Source organism: Arachis ipaensis, chromosome B09 (assembly GCF_000816755.2).
Source record: "Arachis ipaensis cultivar K30076 chromosome B09, Araip1.1, whole genome shotgun sequence".
Classification (NCBI taxonomy): domain Eukaryota; kingdom Viridiplantae; phylum Streptophyta; class Magnoliopsida; order Fabales; family Fabaceae; genus Arachis; species Arachis ipaensis.
The window spans coordinates 85,278,443-85,301,832 of record NC_029793.2 but is presented as its reverse complement, the minus strand read 5'-3'; positions in this window follow the sequence as shown (position 1 = coordinate 85,301,832).

The window sequence follows — 23,390 nt, the reverse complement described above, 5'->3', positions numbered from 1 at the left end:
GTCAAATTGAATAATTAATATAATATAATTATAGTTAACGTGATTATAAAAATATTAAATAATTTGATATTTATCTCAATCAAATCAAATAAATAATAAATAATAAATAATTAAAATATTTAAATAAGTCAAATAAAATAAATTAGAAAACACATTCAAAACATACCACGTGAGTTATCTATAACAATATATAATGCCAAAATATGGAGGTTTGGTATCCAATTTTCTATTTCCTGTTTTAACCCTACTAACATAATTCAAAAATATTATACACTTACTTATTTTACTAACAGTTACAAAAACTCACGCGTAACTTCTATTCAATTCTTTACTCCCATGATCTCTCTTTTTTTTTGGTCTAATTCTTCTTTATCTTATAAACTCTTCTCTGTACCGCACAATTATTTAAATGAGTTTTTTTTTACATCTTAAACTAGGTAAAGACGATGTCAAAAGATTTATTTTCGTGGCCATATATGAAATAAAAAAATAATTAGAAACCAACAAGTGTTTAATCAGTGGTGATAAATAGTTTTTTTGTATAGATCTTATTATATTCGGAGGTATTCATTTAAATTATGTTTTGTTTAATTCTATATTGGTCTTTGTTTGTATAGTGTTGTTTTAAGTATATCTGTGAGTACTGTACTCTGATGGTCTGTCCAGTAGTTTAGCCTCATTCTAATTATTCTATTAGAATTTTTTTTAATCATAAAAAATATATATCTTTTTTATTTTTTTTATAATTTCATCTATTTTACTGATTTTTTTTTACCTCCTAATACACTTTGTTATATTTCTCTTGCTGCCATTATTTTTTTACCTTCAACGCTATCGATTTCGTCACATCCATCGTTACAAATTTTATTTAGTTTTATTGCAGTTATTATGTTCACGTATAACTTCTACCTATATTTTTTTTCTCTTTAATTTACTTATCTAATTAATATTTTCATGGCTCTTTTACTTTTTTTTAATTTGTTCCAATATTTCACGTACAAAAGATAGTGTTCTATCTTTTTCTCTTACTAAGGAAGAACTAATTTTTTTTATATTATATGTATTTTTTTTAAATATGTCTGTATCTATCAATGATGAATTGAAAAAGTCTAATATTTTGTTAAATTTAAGGATTTTTAAATTACTTCATATGTGATAATATTATTTTTTTAATTTTTAAATTATTAATTATACAGAGTATTATATTTAAAATTTGAGTACATGAATATTTATTTTTAAATTAAACTAAAATAAATGAATTATATTACAAAAATATAATTTATTTTGACTTCTATAATATCATTTGTTTGGTATATGGCACTGGTTATTTGATTAACATATAAAAGATGTAACATATAAATAGTGATAATTAATTACGGTGGGGTGAAGAGACGGTGGAAGGAGAAGAAAAAACGAGAAAGAACAAAGTAATATGATAACAGCGATTAGCCAATGATAGGTATGTGTATAGAGAATAATAATAAGAGAAAGAATAGTGTTTGATATAGTAAGGGGATATAATAAAAATTATAAGTTAATAATTTAGAAAAATAATGAAATTAAAAATATTTAAAAAATTAAATATAAAATTAAAAAAGAAAAATAAAATATTTAAAAAATTAAAAAATTTTAAAAATTAAATATAAAATTAAATGCTTTATGTCTTACTTTTTTAGCGAAACTTCAACAACTCATAAAAGTTAACGGAATAGATGGTTATAAATCAAAGTGATAGACAAAATTAAAATTTGCAATAATAATACTTGGTGATAATTAATTGCGGACGGTCGGGTGAAGAGAATATGGAAGGAAAAAGAAAAAACGAGAAAGGAGAACAAGGTAATATAATAATCTATAACAATATATAATGGCAAAACCTGTTTTGGTGTCCAAAACTTTTTTTTCATTTTTATCCTTCTTAATAACCTAGCCCACGTTAGTTATTTCGCATTACAATACTCTCACTACCTCATTTTCATTCACGTTCTCTCTTATTTTATAATTCCACGTAACTTCTATAATAATTATCTCTTTCTTCCCTTATTCTCTCTCACTTCACGTTGCTTTTACTAGAAAAACTTCATTTCTCATCCATCTTTTCATGCATTTTTCTTTAATGTACTTTAAATTAAATAGGAGAGTTGTTTGCTATTTGGAGAGGCTTTCTTTTAGCATGGAACTCGGGACAAAGAGACATTATATGTGAGACAGACTGTGTGGAGGCTTTTACTATTGTCAATAATTTACAAGATTGCTCTGGGTTTATTGATCCTTTGGTATTAAAAATCCGAGATATCATGTCTTGGAAATGGCGTGCTGATCTTCGGTTGATCTTGAGAGATGCAAATACAGTAGCAGACATCATGGCAAAGACTGCAATGAGGACTATTTCTCCCCAAGTGGAGCTTCCATTGCCTTGGAAGGAGTTTGAGAGTAGTATTCAGCGGGACTGCCTTTCTTAAGCAGTTTCTTGTTTTTTTTTTCTTTCTTAGTTTTTGTTTATTTTCTTTTAAGTCACCAAAAAAAATTAAATATCTACAACAATATATAAAGGGAATAGGAGATTAGTGTCCAATTTTCACTTTTCTATCTTAATTTTATTGATAAATAGTGTTTAATATAATTTTCGTCTTAAAATTTGGTCAAAAATATAATTATTAGTTAATTTTCCTTTGTTCTTTTTATAGTTACTTTTTTATTCTACACATAACTTCTACTCATGTTGTCTTTTTCTTTATTCTATGGAGTACATGTAGTACTCTGTCCTTATCTTTATTTCACTTAATTAAAAAAAATAATGATAAATATGTGTACGGAGAATGGTAAAAAATAATAAAAATAAAAATATTTTTTTTAAAAAAAATAATGAAACAAAAGATAATTTAACATATTGAATATAAAATAAAAAAAAGCAATTAAAATTATGCGAGAAAAAAAATTCTTTAAATTTAAATTTTTATATCTGCTTTAAATTAAATAAGATTAAAAATAAATAAATTTATAAATCTTTATAAATCTTTATCTTAATTGTTACATATAAAAATAACATAATAATTTTAGTATCATACTTAAATTAATAAATAATCGGTAAGTGCATCAAATTATACTAAATAATATCACGAAAGTAGATTATCATTTTCACAAGAATTAACAGATTAAGCAAGCAATAATTACTTAATTATTCTAGTGAGACAAACACAACTTGAAATTTCAATAGCAAATAGCATGAAAATAGAGAATTAAACAAGAGTAAACTAAAATTAGTTTAGAAAGTAATATGATTAAGAGAGTTAAAATTTTACTACGGGTGGAAAAAGACGAGGCAACTTACCAGGAACTTGCAGTCTGACATGTGTTTAGTCTGGCCTGGCCTAACCTGTTATAAAATAGGCATATGTTCAATCTCGTATAAAAAGATTAATATATTAATAGACCAGATCTAGACTTACTAATTAGTCTTATTGGCCTGTCAAGCCTGTTTGAGCCAATTAATACATAATTACATATATAAATATTAAATATGACATATTACATATAAATATTTTTATTAAAAATAATTTTTTTAAATAATATTTTTATTTTTATAAAAAAAATGCCTTTTTAACAGGCTCTAGATCAAGCTAGGCTGAATCAAGCCAGGCTTAGTACTTAAAAAAAAGCCTATAACACGATGCAGGCCAAGCTCAGGCCAAATAATTACATGACATAGGCCAGGCCTGTTAAGAGTAAAGCCTGGTCTGGCCTATTTTCACTCCTGAGTTTCAGAGATGTTGAGACTTCTGGAGAAATACTTTTTACTTTCCACCTTGATCATGTAAAGATGTATCTATGGCAAATCATTAGTAATCAAACCCCAATCCCTTGGTAATTCAATTTCTCTTTAACCTAATTAATCACTAATCCCTTAGTCAATTATTTAAGAAAAGAAGTGAAGCACTTTCACTTATTTAAAAATCACACAATACACAAGAATTATTTCTAATTGATTCAATGTCACTTATCAAGTGTAGTTTTCAAACCTAAAAATTTTGAGAAGTTTTTGAGATTAATTCAATTAATTAATTTTTTCAAGATATTAAGAGAATTCAAGTCTGAGAAGAATTATTTTTCAACACATTTAAATTTTTTGGATGAAGAACAAAAATTTTTTTAAAAAAAATATCAATACATTAATAAAAGGTAGAAAAGCTAGAATATTAGTCCATTAGAATCAACAGAGATCCTAATCTTAACCGGGAAGATTAGTAACTCATGCTAAAAAAACCTAGAATTCTTGAAGTGTAAAAACTATCGAAGAAAAGAAGAAAGGAAAGAAGAAGAGCACATGAGTCTCTTTTTTTTAAATACTAATCCTAAAACTAATCCAGAATTTAAACTAATTCAAAAAAAAACTAAATCAAATTAAATTGTATTAATTAAGTTTTAATGACTCTTAATTAACTAATGATCTTCGTTGTAATTGAAATTCAAAACTTAGAGCCTTACTTAGTTGAAATCATGGGTTTAAAACTTCAATTTTGAGCCAACAAAACATTTAAAATTGAAAAGATTAGTAAAGAATTAATAAGAATTATTGAAGCATTGAAGGCCCTTGGGAGTAGACCATTTGGAGTGTGGAATGCACCCTTCATGCATGCAACGTATGGCCTCTCCTAGGCCTAACTAGCCTCTGTTTCACGCTTCACGGCCCATCTCCTCACGTTTCATGCATGAAATCCTTGCTGAATTGCCTTCTATCTTGGCCTTCATGTTGCACAACCGATGAGCTTTTGAAAATTAAATAATAAGTTATTCATAATTTATTATTTTATTTAAAAAAATTATTTTTTTAAAAATAATTAAACTAAATTTTAGGACTCCGACGCTCAAGTCAGTAATAGAATAGAATACCACTAAAATCAAAGATATAAGATTGGAGACGGGCAGTATAGGACAAAACCGAGTAGTTCTATCGAGTGAGAGTGTGTTGCTTTTTCATGTCTCCGTTCAATGTTTTCTGTTCGGGTTTATGGGCTCAGCGTGGAGCCTGATCGGTCAGCACATTCCGAGATTTTCGCGAGTGGATTGATCCGGATATGCTGGCAAGTACATTGGCTCCGTGATTCGAGTATATGGGCGGTTTTCGAAAGGCGACCGTTGCGTCGAGGTATATCTCGGACGTGGCCGAGATTCTTGGGTGCAGTACACAGCCCCCAAGCTTGACTTGGTGTATGCGGCAAGTTGAGCTTTTTGAAGATATACCTCGGCGCAGAGAGGCTGAATAGCTGAGCCCCCAAGCTCAACGAGCGTACAAGCTTGGGCTAAAAACTCAAACGGATTTTTTTTATGAGTGCATTTTGAAATGCCCGTTCTTATTTGTTTTTGGAAAAAGTGATTTTTGTCACTTGGTTAACCGGGCCGTGATTTAATGTGCACGTTTACCAATGTGCAAGCTTAACCGTTTCCTTCTCGTAACTTAATGACTTAGTATATTCCCACTAAAGTAGTGGGTTGTAATTGATTGTTCTCAAACACGAGTCTTCAGGTGTTTTGCAAAAGAGGTTTTTGGTGAATTAGGGACCATGTCTTCCAGAGGTTAGTCTCCTTGTCTTCTTCCTGTGTTGCATTTTTTCTTTCGAGTTTCGTTTGTTTTTCCTGAAAAAATGGTTAAAGAAAGAGAGAAAGAGAAATTGAAGGTTGTCGAGGAGGATAAGGAGAATCCCTACCATTGGGTTCACGACGACGTAAAGACTCGGGCTTCCTCTTACTGTAATCAGGAGTCGGTTCAGGGTTTGGTTCCTGCTAAATTTGTGAGAACTGGGTTTGATGTTAGTTTCGAGTTCCTTCCGTGCTCCGGTCAGGATAGGGTTTGTGAAAGGAGGGGGGACTGGGGTTACTTTTATATGTATATCCCCTGTTTATCTGAGCTGCATGTGAAGTTTCCATTTTCAGATTTTGAGTGTAAAGTTTTGATTCAGCTTAACTGTGCTCCTTCACAGTTATACCCGAATTCGTGGGCGTTTTTGCGCGCGTTTTAAGTTCTTATGAATTTCTTGAATGTTTGTTCCTTCACTGAATGTTTTCTTTTCTCTTTTCCAGTCCAAAGGGGTTCAGAAAGGGACTTTGGATTTTTCTAAGTAGTTTTCCTGGTCGCTCTCTCTTTTTACTTTACAAATCCTCTTTTAAAAACTTTAAGTCTATGTTTGTAAAAATTCGTGCTTTGGAGACTGTATATCCCTTCTTCCTTGATGAAGAAATGATAGAAAAGTTCCTTATGTATTGGTGTTCGGAGCCTTTGCAAATTCTTGAGGCTGATGATATGAGCGAGGAAGAGGACTGTCTTTTGGAGTTTCTGATTGAGAATTTTGCTGCTGGGGGATGTTTGTCTATTCCTGATTTATTGAAATTCGATGCGGAAAATGATTTTGAAAGGCTGAAATTATATATAGGTACTGTTATTTGTGCAAGTTTTTGCGTTGTTCCGTTATATGTTTACTGACCTTCATATTATTTTCAGGTAGTAAGATGCCCAATCTGAATCCTGCCAAATTCCAAGCTTTTTTGAAGAAGAATGGTGAAAGGGGTGGTAGTATTTTTGGGGTTGTGAAGGAGGCTGTCGAAGATGCTGCATTTTCTACTGCCCAGGCCCCTCCTTCGCCAAAAAGAAGGAAAACCGTTTCGGAGAATTCACTGGAGGTGATTTTCAAGGGTGATCAGAATGTTGCTGTGAAATCTGTTTTTTATCGGCAGCGTCGGCTGCATGGTTTCATGCCTGGTGCGAACCCTCACTCGCTCTGGAGTGATCAATTCCCCTTGGCCGAGCTTGCAGATCGCATTTCCCAATTTCCTGGGGATATGGCACTTACTCGTCATGTGGGTTTGGAGGGATGGGCAAGTTCATCCAAGTATGTAATTTTGTTTTTCTCTTTGTTATCTGTTTATTTGCTAGTTTGCTGAGGTTATCCTGTTTTGCCTAGATTGTTGCATCTCGGCTTCTTTGCGTTGGTCGTACTACGGAGCTGTTATGTTCGGAGCAGTAGGTTCTGATTGATAAAGCTGCATCCTCCGAGCTTTTGTTAAAAGAAAAGGAAAAAGTTGTAAGTGATGTCACTGCTAAGGTGAAGGAAAGAGAAGATGAAATAGAAGACCTGAAGGAATAGATCAAGTTACTGAAGAAAGAGAAAGAAGATGAAGTGGGACGTCTTCATGGGCAAATCAGGATGCTCCAGGCTGATTTTATGGAAAATGACAGAGTTAAAGGTGAGATGAATGCTCGTCTTAACGAGCTTGAGGAGGAGAAGATGGACATGTTTTTGGCCGGATTTGACCGTGCTGTCAGCCAAGTTTTACTGTTCGTCCCCGAATTTGACGTCGAGCGGTTGAATGTTGCAAAGACTGTAGTGAATGGTCGGCTTGCTGATGATGAGGGCGTCGAAGACCAGGATGAGAGTGTTCCTCCTCCTTGATGGAAATTTTTATGTTTTATTTATTGTAGCTTGCTGTTTGTATTGGAATATGTTGAACTTTGTTTCCGACTTTGTTTGTCGGCTTTTGTATGTTTTGTGAATGCCCGTTTAGTTCTCATGCTGACTTTCATGGATACTGAATATTTCATCGGCGTGTTTGGCCTTATAAGGTTGGTTTTGGTAATTTGATATGCATCAAAGCTTTATATTGGTTGTGAAATTGAATTGTCTATTATGTGAGATGGTCGGCTTCGTTAAAACCTGTCCGAGTAAACCCTCCTTAGGGAAAAACCTCGTGATCAGGAAAAAGAGTACCTGGCCAAATCACTATTACAAATAGAATTTAGCTCTAAAACATTTTCAGGGACGAAATGTTCCATGTGTTGGGGAGGGGTGTTCCTTCTATTGTTTCCAGGCAGTATGCTCCCTTTCCAATAACTTTAGAGATTCGAAAAGGACCCTCCCAATTTGTGGCTAACTTTCCTTGACCTGGCGGTTTCCGTACATCTTCCATTTGTCGCATGACTAAGTCTCCCTCTTGTAGTGTTCTCGGCCTTACTCTTTTGTTGTATTGTTTCTTTATCATTGTTTGCATGGCTTGCTGCCGTAGTTTAGCCAGGTTGTGTTCTTCATCTATTAGGTCGATTTTGGTTGCTCTTTCCGTTGAGTTGTCTTCTTCATTGAGGTATTCGGTTCTGCTGGATCCTTGGCTAAGTTCGACTGGTATCATACATTCTGCTCCATACACTAGTCGGAATGGGCTTGTATTCGTTGTTGTATGTGGTGTGGTGTTATAGCTCCATATTACTTCTGGTATGAGCTCGGCCCACCACCCCTTAGCATCTGTTAATTTCTTTTTTAGTGCCTGCAAGATAACTTTGTTAGCAGCTTCTGCGAGCCCATTGGTTTGAGGGTGCTCGACAGAGGAAAAATGATGTTTAATATGCAGATCTGTAAGGTATGATGCAATTTTTCTATCGGTGAATTGCCTGCCATTATTGGATATGATTTTCCTAGGTAAACTGAATTTGCATATTATCATTTTTCAAATGAAATTTTGTACCTTTTCGGCTGTGATCTTTGCTAGGGGTTGTGCTTCAACCCACTTTGTAAAGTAGTCGATGGCCACAAGTAAAAATTTTACCTGCCCCGTCGATATAGGGAACGGGCCGAGTATATCCATCCCCCACTTATGGAACGGCCAGCTGATGTTTGATGCATGCAGCAGCTCGGCCGGGTTGTGGATGAGTGGTCCGCACCGTTGACATGCATCGCAGCGTTGTACTTTGTTATTGCAGTCCTTTCTCATTGTTGGCCAGTAGTAGCCGGCCCGTAAGGTTCTTGTGACTAGGCTTCTACTTCCAGTGTGGTTTCCGCAGATTCCGTCGTGCAGTTCGTTTAAGACATTTTCCGCTTCTGTCTGCCCGAGACATTTCAAAAGGGGTCTAGAGATTCCTCGTTTGTATAGCTCGGCTCCCAGCAGAGTATACTGAGCTGCTTCTGGTATGTCTCCACTTCTTATGTAGTTGACGAATACATGTCGCCAGTCTTCTTCCTGCGATATGCTAAAGACAGATTTTGTCTCTAAACTAGCTTCTGTTAGCGTAATATGATGAAGTTTTTCCGTTTGTTCGGTTAATCTGTGCGTGGCTAGTTTTGACAGGATATCAGCTCTGTAATTCTCCTCCCTAGGTATGTGTAATATTTCGAATTTTTAGAAAGATTGAACAAGGGTTTTTACCGAGTTTAGATATCTTTCTAAGAGTGTGTCTCGTACATGGAATTGGCCGCTTACCTGTTGTACCACTAGTAGTGAATCACAGTGAACTGTCAGAAAAGAGATTCCGACCTCTTTAGCCAATCGTAATCCAGCCAACGAAGCTTCATATTCAGCTTGATTGTTTGTTGTTTGGAAGAGGAATTTGATCGACTTCTCGGCTTGTAACCCTTCATCATCCTTTCGAAGGATGATGAGCGGATAATTTATACGCTTTTTGGCATTATTTTTACATAGTTTTTAGTATGATTTAGTTAGTTTTTAGTATATTTTTATTAGTTTTTAAATAAAAATCACATTCTGGACTTTACTATGAGTTTGTGTGTTTTTCTGTGATTTCAGGTAATTTCTGGCTGAAATTGAGGGACTTGAGCAAAAATCAGATTTAGAGGTTGAAGAAGGACTGCAGATGCTGTTGGATTCTGACCTCCTTGAACTCAAAGTGGATTTTCTGGAGCTACAGAACTCCAAATGGTGCGCTCTCAATTTGACATCCAGGGCTTTCCAGCAATATATAGTGGTCTATACTTTGCCCAAGTTTAGATGACACAAACTGGCGTTCAACGCCAGTTCCATGTTGCATTCTGGAGTTAAACGCCAGAAACAGGTTGCAAAGTGGAGTTAAACGCCAGAAATAGGTTACAAACTGGCGTTCAACTCCAAGAGAAGCCTCTACACATGTAAAGCTCAATGCTCAGCCCAAGCACACACCAAGTGGGCCCCGGAAGTGGATTTCTGCATCATTTACTCATTTCTGTAAACCATAGTAACTAGTTTAGTATAAATAGGACTTTTTACTATTGTATTTTACATCTTTGGATCATCGGGGGATTATCTTTTGATCCTTTGATCATGTTCAGGGGGCTGGCCATTCGGCCATACCTGGACCTTGTTCTTATGTATTTTCAACGGTAGAGTTTCTACACACCATAGATTAAGGTGTGGAGCTCTGCTGTTCCTATTCTAAGATATTCATTCGCACCCAAGAACATGATGAATGTGATGATTATGTGATGCTCATCACCATTCTCACCTATGAACGCGTGCCTGACAACCACTTCCGTTCTACATGAAGATGAGATATAATGAGTATCTCTTAGATATCCAATACAGGGGACCGAGTCCGAGATATTAGAGTCTTCGTGGTATAAGTTAGAACCCATGGATGGCCATTCCTGAGATCTGGAAAGTCTAAACCTTGTCTGTGGTATTCCAAGTAGGATCTGGGAAGGGATGACTGTGACGAGCTTCAAACTCGCGAGTGCTGGGCGTAGTGACAAACGCAAAAGGATAGTAAATCCTATTCCAGTATGATCGAGAACCAACAGATGATTAGCCATGCAGTGACAGTGCGTTGGACCATTTTCACAGAGAGGACGGGATGTAGCCATTGACAATGGTGATGCCCAACATACAGCTTGCCATGGAAAGGAGTAGGAATGATTGGATGAAGACAGCAGGAAAGCAGAGGTTCAGGAGGAATGAAAGCATCTCTATACGCTTATCTGAAATTCTCACCAATGAATTACATAAGTATCTCTATCCTAGTTTATATTTTATTTATATTTATTATCAATTCACCATAACCATTTGAATCCGCCTGACTGAGATTTACAAGGTGACCATAGCTTGCTTCAAGCCGACAATCTCCGTGGGATCGACCCTTACTCACGTAATGTTTATTACTTGGACGACCCAGTGCACTTGTTGGTTAGTTGTGCGAAGATGTGACAAAGTGTGATTCACGTTTGAGAGCACCAAGCCTTTGGCGCCATTGTTGATGATTGCAATTTCGTGCACCAAGTTTTTGGCACCATTGCCGGGGATTGTTCGAGTTTGGACAACTGACGGTTCATCTTGTTGCTTAGATTAGGTAATTTTATTTTATTTTTAAGCTTTTTATTTCTCATTTTTGAAAATAATACAAAAAAAAATTTCTTCTTTTTCGTTTTTCCCAAAATAATTTTCGAAAAAACCAAAAAAAAAATCTTATAAAATCATAAAAACCAAAAATTTTATGTTTCTTGTTTGAGTCTAGTGTCAATTTTTAAGTTTGGTGTCAATTGCATCTTTTTAATTTTTCTTAAAATTTTCGAAAATTCATGCATGTGTTCTTCATGATCTTCAAGTTGTTCTTGATGATTTTCTATTTTGATCTTTAATTTTTCTTGTTTTGTGTCTTTTCTTGTTTTTCATATGCATTTTTGAATTATTAGTATCTAAAGTTTGAAATTTTCCAAGTTTGGTGTCTTGCATGTTTTTCTTTTCTTAAAAATTTTCAAAAATAAGTTCTTGGTGTTCATCTTGACATTTAAAGTGTTCTTGGTGTTCATCCTGACATTCATAGAGTTCTTGCATGCATCATTTGTTTTGATCCAAAATTTTCATGTTTTTCTCTTTCTTCATAAAAAAATTCAAAAAAATCAAAAAAATATCTTTTCCTTATTTCACTCATAATTTTCGAAAATTTGATTTGATTTAATCAAAAGTTTTTAAAATCTAGTTGTTTCTTATGAGTCAAATCAAATTTTCAATTTAAAAACCTTATCTTTTTCAAATCTTTTTCAAAAATCAAATCTCTTTCATTTTTCTTTTATGACATTCGAAATTTTCAAAATTTATTTTCAAAATCTTTTTCTTATTTTGTTTCATAATTTCAAAATCTTTACTAACAATTAATGTGATTGATTCAAAAAAGTTTTAAGTTTGTTACTTGCCTAGTAAGAAAGGTTCAATCTTTAAATTTTAAATCATATCTTTTTAGTTTCTTGTTAGTCAAGTAATCAACTTTAATTTTCAAAATAAAATCTTTTTAAATTTCTTTTTCAAATCTTTTTCAAAATAAGTTTCAATCACATCTTTTTCAAAATCAATTTCAAAATCTTTTCTAACTTCTTTTCTAACTTCTTATCTTTTCAAAATTGATTTTCAAATCTTTTTCAATTAACTACTTGACTTTTTGTTTGATTTTAAAAGTTTACTATTTCAATCATATCTTTTTCAAAACTACCTAACTAACTATCTCTCTCTAATTTTCGAAAATCCCTTCCATCTTTTTCAAAATTCTTTTTTAATTAACTAATTGTTTTAAATTTTAATTTAATTTAATTTCATTTTAAAATTTTAAAATTTTCAAATTTTTACTTTAATTTTAAATTAAAAACAAAAATACTTTTATTTTAATTTATTTAATTTTCGAAATTCTCTCCCCCTCATCTCTTTCTAATTATTTTATTTATTTACTAACACTTCTTTTCATTTAAAAATTTGAACCCTCTCTTCTTTCTGTGCTCGAATTTCTTTTCTTCTTCTACTTACATTAGGAATCTCTATACTGTGACATAGAGGATTCCATATTTTCTTTTCTATTTTCTTCTTTTTCATATGAGCAGGAACAAGGATAAGAACATTCTTGTTGAGGCTGATCCTGAACCTGAAAGGACTCTGAAGAGGAAGCTAAGGGAAGCTAAAGCACAACTCTCTGGAGAAAATCTGACAGAAATTTTTGAAAAAGAAGCAGACATGGCCGAAAATAATAACAATGCAAGGAAGATGCTTGGCGACTTTACTGAACCAAATTCCAATTTACATGGAAGAAGCATCTCAATCCCTGCCATTGAAGCAAACAATTTTGAGGTGAAACCTCAATTAGTTTCTCTGATGCAACAGAACTGCAAGTTTCATGGACTTTCATCAGAAGATTCTTTTCAGTTCTTAACTGAATTCTTGCAAATCTGTGATACTGTTAAGACCAATGGGGTTGATCCCGAGGTCTATAGGCTTATGCTTTTCCCGTTTGCTGTAAGAGACAGAGCTAGAATATGGTTGGACTCTCAACCTAAAGACAGCTTGAACTCTTGGGATAAGCTGGTCACGGCTTTCTTAGCCAAGTTCTTTCCTCCTCAAAAACTTAGTAAGCTTAGAGTGGTTGTTCAAACCTTCAAACAGAAAGAAGGTGAGTCCCTCTATGAAGCTTGGGAGAGATACAAGGAACTGACCAAAAAGTGTCTTTTTGACATGCTTTCAGAGTGGACCATCTTGGATATATTCTATGATGGTCTGTCTGAATTATCTAAAATGTCATTGGACCATTCTGCAAGTGGATCCATTCACCTAAAGAAAATTCCAGTAGAAGCTCAAGAACTCATTGACATGGTTGCAAATAACCAGTTCATGTACACTTCTGAAAGGAATCCTGTGAGTAATGGGACGCCTATGAGGAAGGGAGTTCTTGAAATTGATACTCTGAATGCCATATTGGCTCAGAATAAAGTATTAACTCAGCAAGTCAATATGATCTCTCAGAGTCTGAATGGATTGAAGGAATCATCCAACAGTACTAAAGAGGCATCTTTTGAAGAAGAAGCTTATGATCCTGAGAACCCTGCAATAGCAGATGTGAATTACATGGGTGAACCCTATGGAAACACCTATAATCCCTCATGGAGAAATCATCCAAATTTCTCATGGAAGATCAACAAAAGCGTCAACAAGGCTTTAATAATGGTGGAAGAAACAGGTTTAGCAATAGCAAACCTTTTCCATCATCCACTCAGCAACAGACAGAGAATTCTGAGCAGAACCCATCTAGCTTAGCAAATATAGTCTCTGATCTATCTAAGGCCACTGTGAGTTCCATGAATGAAACAAGGTCCTCCATTAGAAATTTGGAGGCACAAGTGGGCCAGCTGAGTAAAACGGTCACTGAAACTCCTCCTAGTACTCTCCCAAGCAATACAGAAGAAAATCCAAAGAGAGAATGCAAGGCCATTGACTTGACCATCATGGCCGAACCTACAAGGGAGGAGGAGGACGTGAATCCTAGTGAGGAAGACCTCCTAGGACATTCAGTGACCAATAAGGAGTTTCTCTTTGAGGAACCAAAGGAATCTGAGGCTCATCTAGAGACCATAGAGATTCCATTGAACTTCTTTCTGCCCTTCATGAGCTCTGATGAGTATTCTTCTTTTGAAGAGAATGAAGACGTTACTGAAGAGCAAGTTACTAAGTACCTTGGTGCAATCATGAAGCTGAATGCCAGACTATTTGGTAATGAGACTTGGGAAGATGAACCCCCCTTGCTCACCAATGAACTAAATGCATTGGATAGGCAGAAATTACCTCAAAAGAAACAGGATCCTGGCAAATTCTTAATACCCTGTACCATAGGCACCATGACCTTTGAGAAGGCTCTGTGTAACCTGGGGTCAGGAATAAACTTAATGCCACTCTCTGTAATGAAGAAACTTGGGATCTTTGAGGTGCAAGCTGCCAGAATCTCATTAGAGATGGCAGACAACTCAAGAAAACAGGCTTATGGACAAGCAGAGGACGTGTTAGTAAAGGTTGAAGGCCTTTACGTCCCTGCTGATTTCATAATCCTAGACACTAGGAAGGATGAGGATAAATCCATCATCCTTGGAAAACCCTTCCTAGCCACAGCAAGAGCTGTGATTGATGTGGACAGAGGAGAGTTGGTCCTTCAACTGAATGGGGACTACCTTGTGTTTAAGACTCAAGGTTCTCCTTCTGTAACCATGGAGAGGAAGCATGAAAAGCTTCTCTCACTGCAGAGTTAACCAAAGCCCCCACAGTCAAACTCTAAGTTTGGTGTTGGGAGGCTACAACCAAACTCTAAGTTTGGTGTTGAACCCCCACATTCAAACTCTAAGTTTGGTGTTGAGAGGTTCCAACCTTGCTCTGATTATCTGTGAGGCTCCATGAGAGCTCATTGTCAAGCTATTGACATTAAAGAAGTGATTGTTGGGAGGCGACCCAATGTTATTTAATCATATCTATTTTATTTTCTTTTTGTTATTTCGTGTTTTATTAGGTTGATGATCATGTGGAGTCACAAAAACTACTGAAAAATAAAAAACAGAATGAAAAACAGCATTAAAAATAGCACACCCTGGAGGAGGAGCATTCTGGCATTTAAACGCCAGAAACAAGCACCAAGCTGGCGTTTAACGCCAGAAACAAGCATCTACCTGGCGTTAAATGCCAGAAACAGGCTACATTTGGGCGTTTAACGCCAGAAACAAGTAGCAGTCTGGCATTAAACGCCAGGATTGCACAGCAAGGGCGTTTTACACGCCTAATTGGAGCAGGGATGTTAAGTCCTTGGCCCCACTGGATCTGTGGACCCCACAGGATCCCCACCACTTCTTCTCTCCTCTTCACACCTTTTCATAACTCTCTTTCCTAAATACCCTTCACCAATCACCTCAATCACTCTTCCCCATCCCCTCTTCACCACTCACATCTATCCTCTCTTCCCCAAAAACCCCACCTACCTTCAAAATTCAAACTATTTTCCCTCCCAAACCCAACCCTAATGGCCGAACCCTAAACCCCATCCCACCCCTATATAAACCCCTCATTCCTTCTTCATTTTCACACAACACAACCCTCTCTTCTTCCTCTTGGCCGAATACACCTTCTCCCTACATCTCCTCCATTTTCTTCCTCTTCTCCTTCTTTCTTTCTTCTTTTGCTCGGGGACGAGCAAACATTTTAAGTTTGGTGTGGTAAAAGTATTGCTTTTTGTTTTTCCCATAACCATTAATGGCACCTAAGGCCAGAGAAACCTCAAGAAAGAGGAAAGGGAAGGCAATTGCTTCCACCTCTGAGTCATGGGAGATGGAGAGATTCATCTCAAAGGTCCATCAAGACCACTTCTATGAAGTTGTGGCCAAGAAGAAAGTGATCCCTGAGGTTCATTTCAAGCTCAAAAAGAATGAGTATCCGGAGATCCGACTTGAGATCCAAAGAAGAGGTTGGAAAGTTCTCACCAACCCCATTCAACAAGTCAGGATCTTAATGGTTCAAGAGTTCGGGGGAAATACTTAGATTTCAGTCCGGAAAATGTAAGGCTGGCGTTCAACTTGCCAATGATGGAAGAAAACGCACGCCCCTACACTAGAAGGGTTAACTTTGATCAAAGGTTGGATCAAGTCCTCATGGACATATGGGTAGAAGGAGCTCAATGGAAGGTTGACTCAAGAGGCAAGCCGGTTCAATTAAGAAGATTGGACCTTAAGCTTGTAGCTAGAGGATGGTTGGAGTTCATTCAGCGCTCAATCATTCCTACTAGCAACCGGTCTGAAGTTACTATAGACCGGGCCATCATAATCCACAGTATCATGATTGGGGAGGAAGTGGAAGTTCATGAGATTATACCTCAAGAACTCTACAAGGTGGCTGACAAGTCCTCCACTTCGGCAAGGTTAGCCTTTCCTCACCTCATTTGCCATCTATGCAATTCGGCTGGGATTGACATAGAGGGAGACATCCTCATTGAAGAGGACAAGCCTATCACTAAGAAAAGGATGGAGCAAATAAGAGATCATGGACCCCAACAAGAGCATGAGGAAATTCCCCATCATGAAATCCCTGAGATACCTCAAGGGATGCACTTCCCTCCACAAAACTATTGGGAGCAAATCAACACCTCCCTAGGAGAATTAAGTTCCAACATGGGACAACTTAGGGTGGAACACCAAGAGCACTCCATCATTCTCCATGAGATTAGAGAAGATCAAAGAGCTATGAGGGAGGAGCAACAAAGGCAAGGAAGAGACATAGAGGAGCTCAAAAGCATCATTGGTTCTTCAAGAAGAGGAAGACGTCATCCTCACTAAGGTGGACTCATTCCTTAATCTCCTTGTCTATTTATTTTACTATTTTTCGATTTTTGAGCTTTATGTTTTATTTATGTTTGTGTCTTCACTATATGATCACTAGTGTCTAAGTGTCTATGCCTTAAAGTTATGAATGTCCTATGAATCCATCACCTCTCTTAAATGAAAAAATGTTCTAAAAACAAAAGAACAAGAAGTACATGGTTTCGAATTCATCCTTGAAACTAGTTTAATTATTTTGATGTGGTAACAATACTTTTTATTTTCTGAATGAATGCTTGAACAGTGCATATGTCTTTTGATATTGTGGTTTATGAATGTTAAATATGTTGGCTCTTGAAGAATAAGGAAAAAGGAGAAATATTATTTGAAGATCTGAAAAATCATAAAAAATAATTTTTGAAGCAAGAAAAAGCAGTGAATACAAAAGCTTACAAAAAAAAAAGAGAAAAATAGCAAAAAAAAAAAAGAAAAAGAAAAAGCAAGCAGAAAAAGCCAAAAGCACATTAAACCAAAAGGCAAGAGCAAAAAGCCAATAGCCCTTAAAACCAAAAGGCAAGGGTAAATAAAAAGGATCCAAGAGTTTGAGCATCAGTGGATAGGAGGGCCTAAAGGAATAAAATCCTGGCCTAAGCGGCTAAACCAAGCTGTCTCTAACCATGTGCTTGTGGCGTGAAGGTGTCAAGTGAAAACTTGAGACTGAGCAATTAAAGTCAAGGTCCAAAGCAAAAAAAAAAGAGTGTGCTTAAGAACCCTGGACACCTCTAATTGGGGACTTTAGCAAAGCTGAGTCACAATCTGAAAAGGTTGACCCAGTTATGTGTGTGTGGCATTTATGTATCCGGTGGTAATACTGGAAAACAAAGTGCTTAGGGCCACGGCCAAGACTCATAAAGTAGCTGTGTTCAAGAATCAACATACTGAACTAGGAAAATCAATAACACTATCTAAATTCTAAGTTCCTATAGATGCCAATCATTCGGAACTTCAAGGGATAAAGTGAGATGCCAAAACTATTCAAGAGGCAAAAAGCTACTAGTCCCGCTCATCTGATTGGAGCTAAGTTTCATTGATATTTTGGAATTTATAGTATGGTCTCTTCTTTTTATCCTATTTGATTTTTAGTTGCTTGGGGACAAGCAACAATTTAAGTTTGGTGTTGTGATGAGCAGATAATTTATACGCTTTTTGGCATTATTTTTACATAGTTTTTAGTATGATTTAGTTAGTTTTTAGTATATTTTTATTAGTTTTTAAATAAAAATCACATTTCTAGACTTTACTGTGAGTTTGTGTGTTTTTCTATGATTTCAGGTAATTTCTAGCTAAAATTGAGGGACTTGAGCAAAAATCAGATTCAGAGGTTGAAGAAGGACTGCAGATGCTGTTGGATTCTGACCTTGCTGAACTCAAAGTGGATTTCTGGAGCTACAGAACTCCAAATGGCGCGCTCTCAATTGAGTTGGAAATTAGACATCCAAGGCTTTCCAGCAATATATAATAGTCCATACTTTGCCCGAGTTTAGATGACGCAAACTGGCGTTCAACGCTAGTTTCATGTTGCATCTGGAGTTAAACGCCAGAAACAGGTTGCAAAGTGGAGTTAAACGCCAGAAACAGGTTACAAACTGGCGTTCAACTCCAAGAGAAGCCTCTACACGTGTAAAGCTCAATGCTCAGCCCAAGCACACACCAAGTGGGCCCCTGAAGTGGATTTCTGCATCATTTACTCATTTCTGTAAACCCTAGTAACTAGTTTATTATAAATAGGACTTTTTACTATTGTATTTTACATCTTTGGATCATCAGGGGATTATCTTTTGATCCTTTGATCATGTTCAGGGGGCTGGCCATTCGGCCATGCCTGGACCTTGTTCTTATGTATTTTCAACGGTAGAGTTTCTACACACCATAGATTAAGGTGTGGAGCTCTGCTGTTCCTCATGAATTAATGCAAAGTACTATTGTTTTTCTATTCAATTCAAGCTTATTCCTATTCTAAGATATTCATTCGCACCCAAGAACATGATGAATGTGATGATTATGTGACGCTCATCACCATTCTCACCTATGAACGCGTGCCTGACAACCACTTCCGTTCTACATGAAGATGAGATAGAATGGGTATCTCTTAGATATCCAATACAGGGGACCGAGTCCGAGATATTAAAGTCTTCGTGGTATAAGTTAGAACCCATGGACGGCCATTCCTAAGATCCGAAAAGTCTAAACCTTGTCTGTGGTATTCCGAGTTGGATCTGGGAAGGGATGACTGTGACGAGCTTCAAACTCGCGAATGCTGGGCGTAGTGACAAATGCAAAAGGATAGTAAATCCTATTCCAGTATGATCAAGAACCGACAGATGATTAGCCATACAGTGACAGTGCATTGGACCATTTTCACAGAGAGGACGGGATGTAGCCATTGACAATGGTGATACCCAACATATAGCTTGCACGGAAAGGAGTAAGAATGATTGGATGAAGATAGCAGGAAAGCAGAGGTTCAGGAGGAACGAAAGCATCTCTATACGCTTATCTGTAATTCTCACCAATGAATTACATAAGTATCTCTATCCTAGTTTATATTTGATTTATATTTATTATCAATTCACCATAACCATTTGAATCCGCCTGACTGAGATTTACAAGGTGACCATAGCTTGCTTCAAGCCGACAATCTCCGTGGGATCGACTCTTACTCACGTAAGGTTTATTACTTGGACGACCCAGTGCACTTGCTGGTTTGTTGTGCGAAGTGGTGACAAAGTGTGATTCACGTTTGAGAGTACCAAGCCTTTGGCGCCATTGTTGATGATCGCAATTTCGTGCACCAAAGGATCTCTGCTCCACGTCCGTTTTCATTTGACGCGCCATCTACATATAATTCCCAATTTTTGTTCTGTTCATTTTTGCGTGTAAATTCGGCTACAAAATCGGCTAGCCCTTGAGCTTTAGGCGATCCTCTTGACTGGTATGATATGTCGAATTCCGAGAGCTCAATCGCCCATTTCGTCATCCGTTCTGCCAGGTCTGGTTTTGAGAGTATTTGTCGTAAAGGGTGCCTTGTGCTAACTATGATCGGGTGCGTCTGAAAGTAATGTCTCAGGCAGCGAGCTGTTATCACCAAACCGAGTTCTAGTTTCTCTATCGTTGGATACCTAAGCTCGGCGTCCTGTAGGACTCTGCTCACGAAGTATACTGGGTGTTGCTCGTCCCCTGTTTCTGTTACGAGGATAGAACTGATAGTGTTAGCTGAAATTGAAAGGAAAAGTAGTAGTGGTTTACCTTGCTCGGGCTTCTGTAATATAGGCGGTGATGCTAGTATTTGTTTGAACTCAGAAAAAGCTCTTTCGCAGTCAGTCGTCCATGTGAATTTTTCCGACTTCTTTATTGTTTTGAAGAAATGATAAGATCTTGTTGCCGCCGCTGGTAAGAATCTTGATAATGCGGCCAGGCGCCCTGTTAGTCGCTGGACCTCCTTAATTGTTGTTGGTGATTGCATGTTTAATATGGCTTGGCATTTATCTGGGTTAGCTTCTATACCTCAGTTTGTTAACAGAAAACCGAGGAACTTTCCTTGTTTTACTCCAAACATGTATTTTTCGAGGTTGAGCCTCATGTTATGTGTTCGTAGCTGTTGGAAGACTTCTTTTAAGTCAACTTCGTGCTGTTCTTCCGAGCTGGATTTGACAACCTTGTCATCGACATAGATTTCAATATTTTTTCCGATTTGGCCTTTGAATACCTTATCCATTAGTCTCTGATAGGTGGCAACTGCATTTTTTAGTCCAAAAGGCATTACTTTATAACAGAAATTACCTTGGTCGGTTATGAATGTTGTTTTATCTTCGTCGTCCGGGTGCATTTGGATCTGGTTATATCCTGAGTAGGCGTCTATAAAGCTTAGCACTTTGTATCCTGAGGTATCATCTACGAGTCTGTCGATGTTCGGCAGAGGATATGAGTCCTTTGGGCAGGCTTTGTTCAGATATGTGAAATCCACACACATTCGCCAGCTTCCCGTGTTCTTCTTTACCATAACCACGTTGGCCAGCCATGAAGAGAATCGGACTTCTCTGATGAAACCTGCATCGAGAAGTTTCTGTGTTTCTATTGCTGCTGCACTCCTTCTTTCGGTCCCCAAGTTTCATTTTTTCTGACGTATAGGTCGGGCATTCGGGTTTATTACTAGTTTGTGGCAGATGAAGTTTGGGTCGATCCCCGGCATGTCAGCTGGTGTCCAAGCAAATAGGTCAGCATTTTCTTTCAGGATGTTCTTCAAATTTTGCTTTCTCCCTGCAAAAAAAGCTGATCCAACGTTAGTATATTGATTGTCTGTATGTAGTTGTACCTTCTCCAGGTCGTCTGTTGGGGAAGGTCGGTCGTGGTCATCTCTTGGATCCATGTCGGTTAGTCGCGGGATATGTTCTGAGTTATATACCGAGTTTATCCTTGGGATTGTCTCTTTTGCGGGCCTCAGTACACTAGCATTGTAGCATTGCCTGGCTTCTCTATAATCAGCATGAACTGTTGATATTTTGTTATCCTGCAAAGGAAATTTGACACACAAGTGGACAGTGGAGACGATGGCTCTGAAGGAGTTCAAGGAGGGGCGCCCCAAGATGATGTTGTAGGGGCTGGCGCAGTCGACCACTAGAAATTAAATGTCCAGGGATTTGGAATTTGGTGGCTCTCCCAATGTTGTTCTCATCCAGATATAGCCTGATATAGGGACTCTTTCGCCCGAGAAACCTGCCAGCTCCCCTCCTGATGGTTGTAGTGAATTGTCGCTCAGTTGCATCTTTTTGAATGTAGAATAGAACAGGATGTCGACGCTGCTTCCTGGATCGAGCAACACCTTTTTCACGGTTAATGGTCCCATGCTCACCGAAATTACGACTGGATCATCTAGGTTTGGCGCTCTTAATTTGAAGTCACTGGCACCGAAGTTGATGGTGGCTGAGGAGGTTGGTTTTGGGGAATTTTGTCGGGTTCCTTCCATCGTCATCATGGCCCTGTAACTTCGTTTCCTTGCTGTGCTCGTTATTCCTCCCCCTGCGAATCCTCCTGAGATGTAGTTTATGACTCCCTTGGCGATTAGGGTTTTGAATGGGTCTCGCCACGAACCCTTGTCGCTGTGGTCCGAATTATGCTTCGGTTTGCTTGTATCTGCTTCCTTTTGATTCCTTGAGCTCATGTACTTGTCTAATAACCCCTGTTGTGCCAGTCTTTCCAGCAAATCCTTGGCAGCCACACACTCGTCTGTGGTGTAACCGAACTTTTGGTGGAAAGCACAATGCTTCCCTTTGTCCACATACCTCTGGTCCTGGTATGTTCCAGCCTTGACTGGCGGCTTGATTAATCTGTTGTGGAGTATGTCCTTTATAATATCTTCCCTCCTTGTGTTGAACCTGGTATATGAATCAAACTTTGGAGTTAGTTTAAAAGATTTTCTGTGTTCTTTGGTGTTAGACCTGTTTGACTTTCCTCGTCTTTTCGCGAGGTCGGCCTTTCGTTCTTTCGTGTCTCGCAAAGTTCTTCTATTTCAATTTGTCCCGTAGCTTTGTCTCAGAATTCTTCCAGCGTCTTTGGCTTGGCCACAACTATGGCTTCTTGGAATTTCCCTGGTCGGAGCCCACTTTTAATGGCGTGTAGTTGTACTTCTGGGTTTAGGTCGGGAATCTCCATGGCTGCCGTAGTGAAACGCGTCATATATTCCTTGAGGCTTTCGTGCGGTCCCTGCTTGATGGTACTTAGATAGTCCAAATCTCTGACATATATTTTTGATGCCGCAAAATGATTGATAAACATCTTGGCAAACTCGTCAAAGCTAGTTATGGATCCTGCAGGCAAATTAGAGAACCATAGTAGGGCGGCTCCATCCAGAAAGGTGGGAAAAGAGCGGCATAAAATGGGGTCGCAATCGCTGTTGAGGAACATCATGGATTCGAACTTGGTGACGTGGACCTTCGGATCCCCGATGCGTTTGTATGAAGTCAGGGTCATTGGGAGTGTGAAATTCAAGGGCATTTTGTAATTCATTATCTCTTCAGAGAATGGATTAGCTCGTCTCCTCCCGTTCCTGGGGAGAGTTTCTGCTGTTTTAGCATTGGATTCTGACTGATGCTCTTCGTTCTGCTCGGGACTCGCCTTTTTGCTATGCTCCTTCCGATCTCCGTTGTTCTGTATGGCCGCCAATAGTTCGGCCATTCGTTTATTTTCTGCCAGTAGCGCAGCGTTTGCGGCAAAGAGATCGGTGTTCTCCTGGGTAGAGTGATGAGTTTCGGAATGATCCGTCATCGTCCTATTCCTGCGATAAAGAAAGCGAAAGAAAAATGTGCAGATATGGGTAAGCTTTTATAAACGGATATATTCTCAGGGGGGAGAAGCTTAACGTCGGCCCCACGGTGAGCGCCAAATGTTCTGGCAAGGATATTGCTCTTGATTTATAAGTCGGTCTGATGGTACGATAAGAGCTCCTGAGCCGACGTTAGTCCTGAGCCGACGTTATCGTCGTGAACT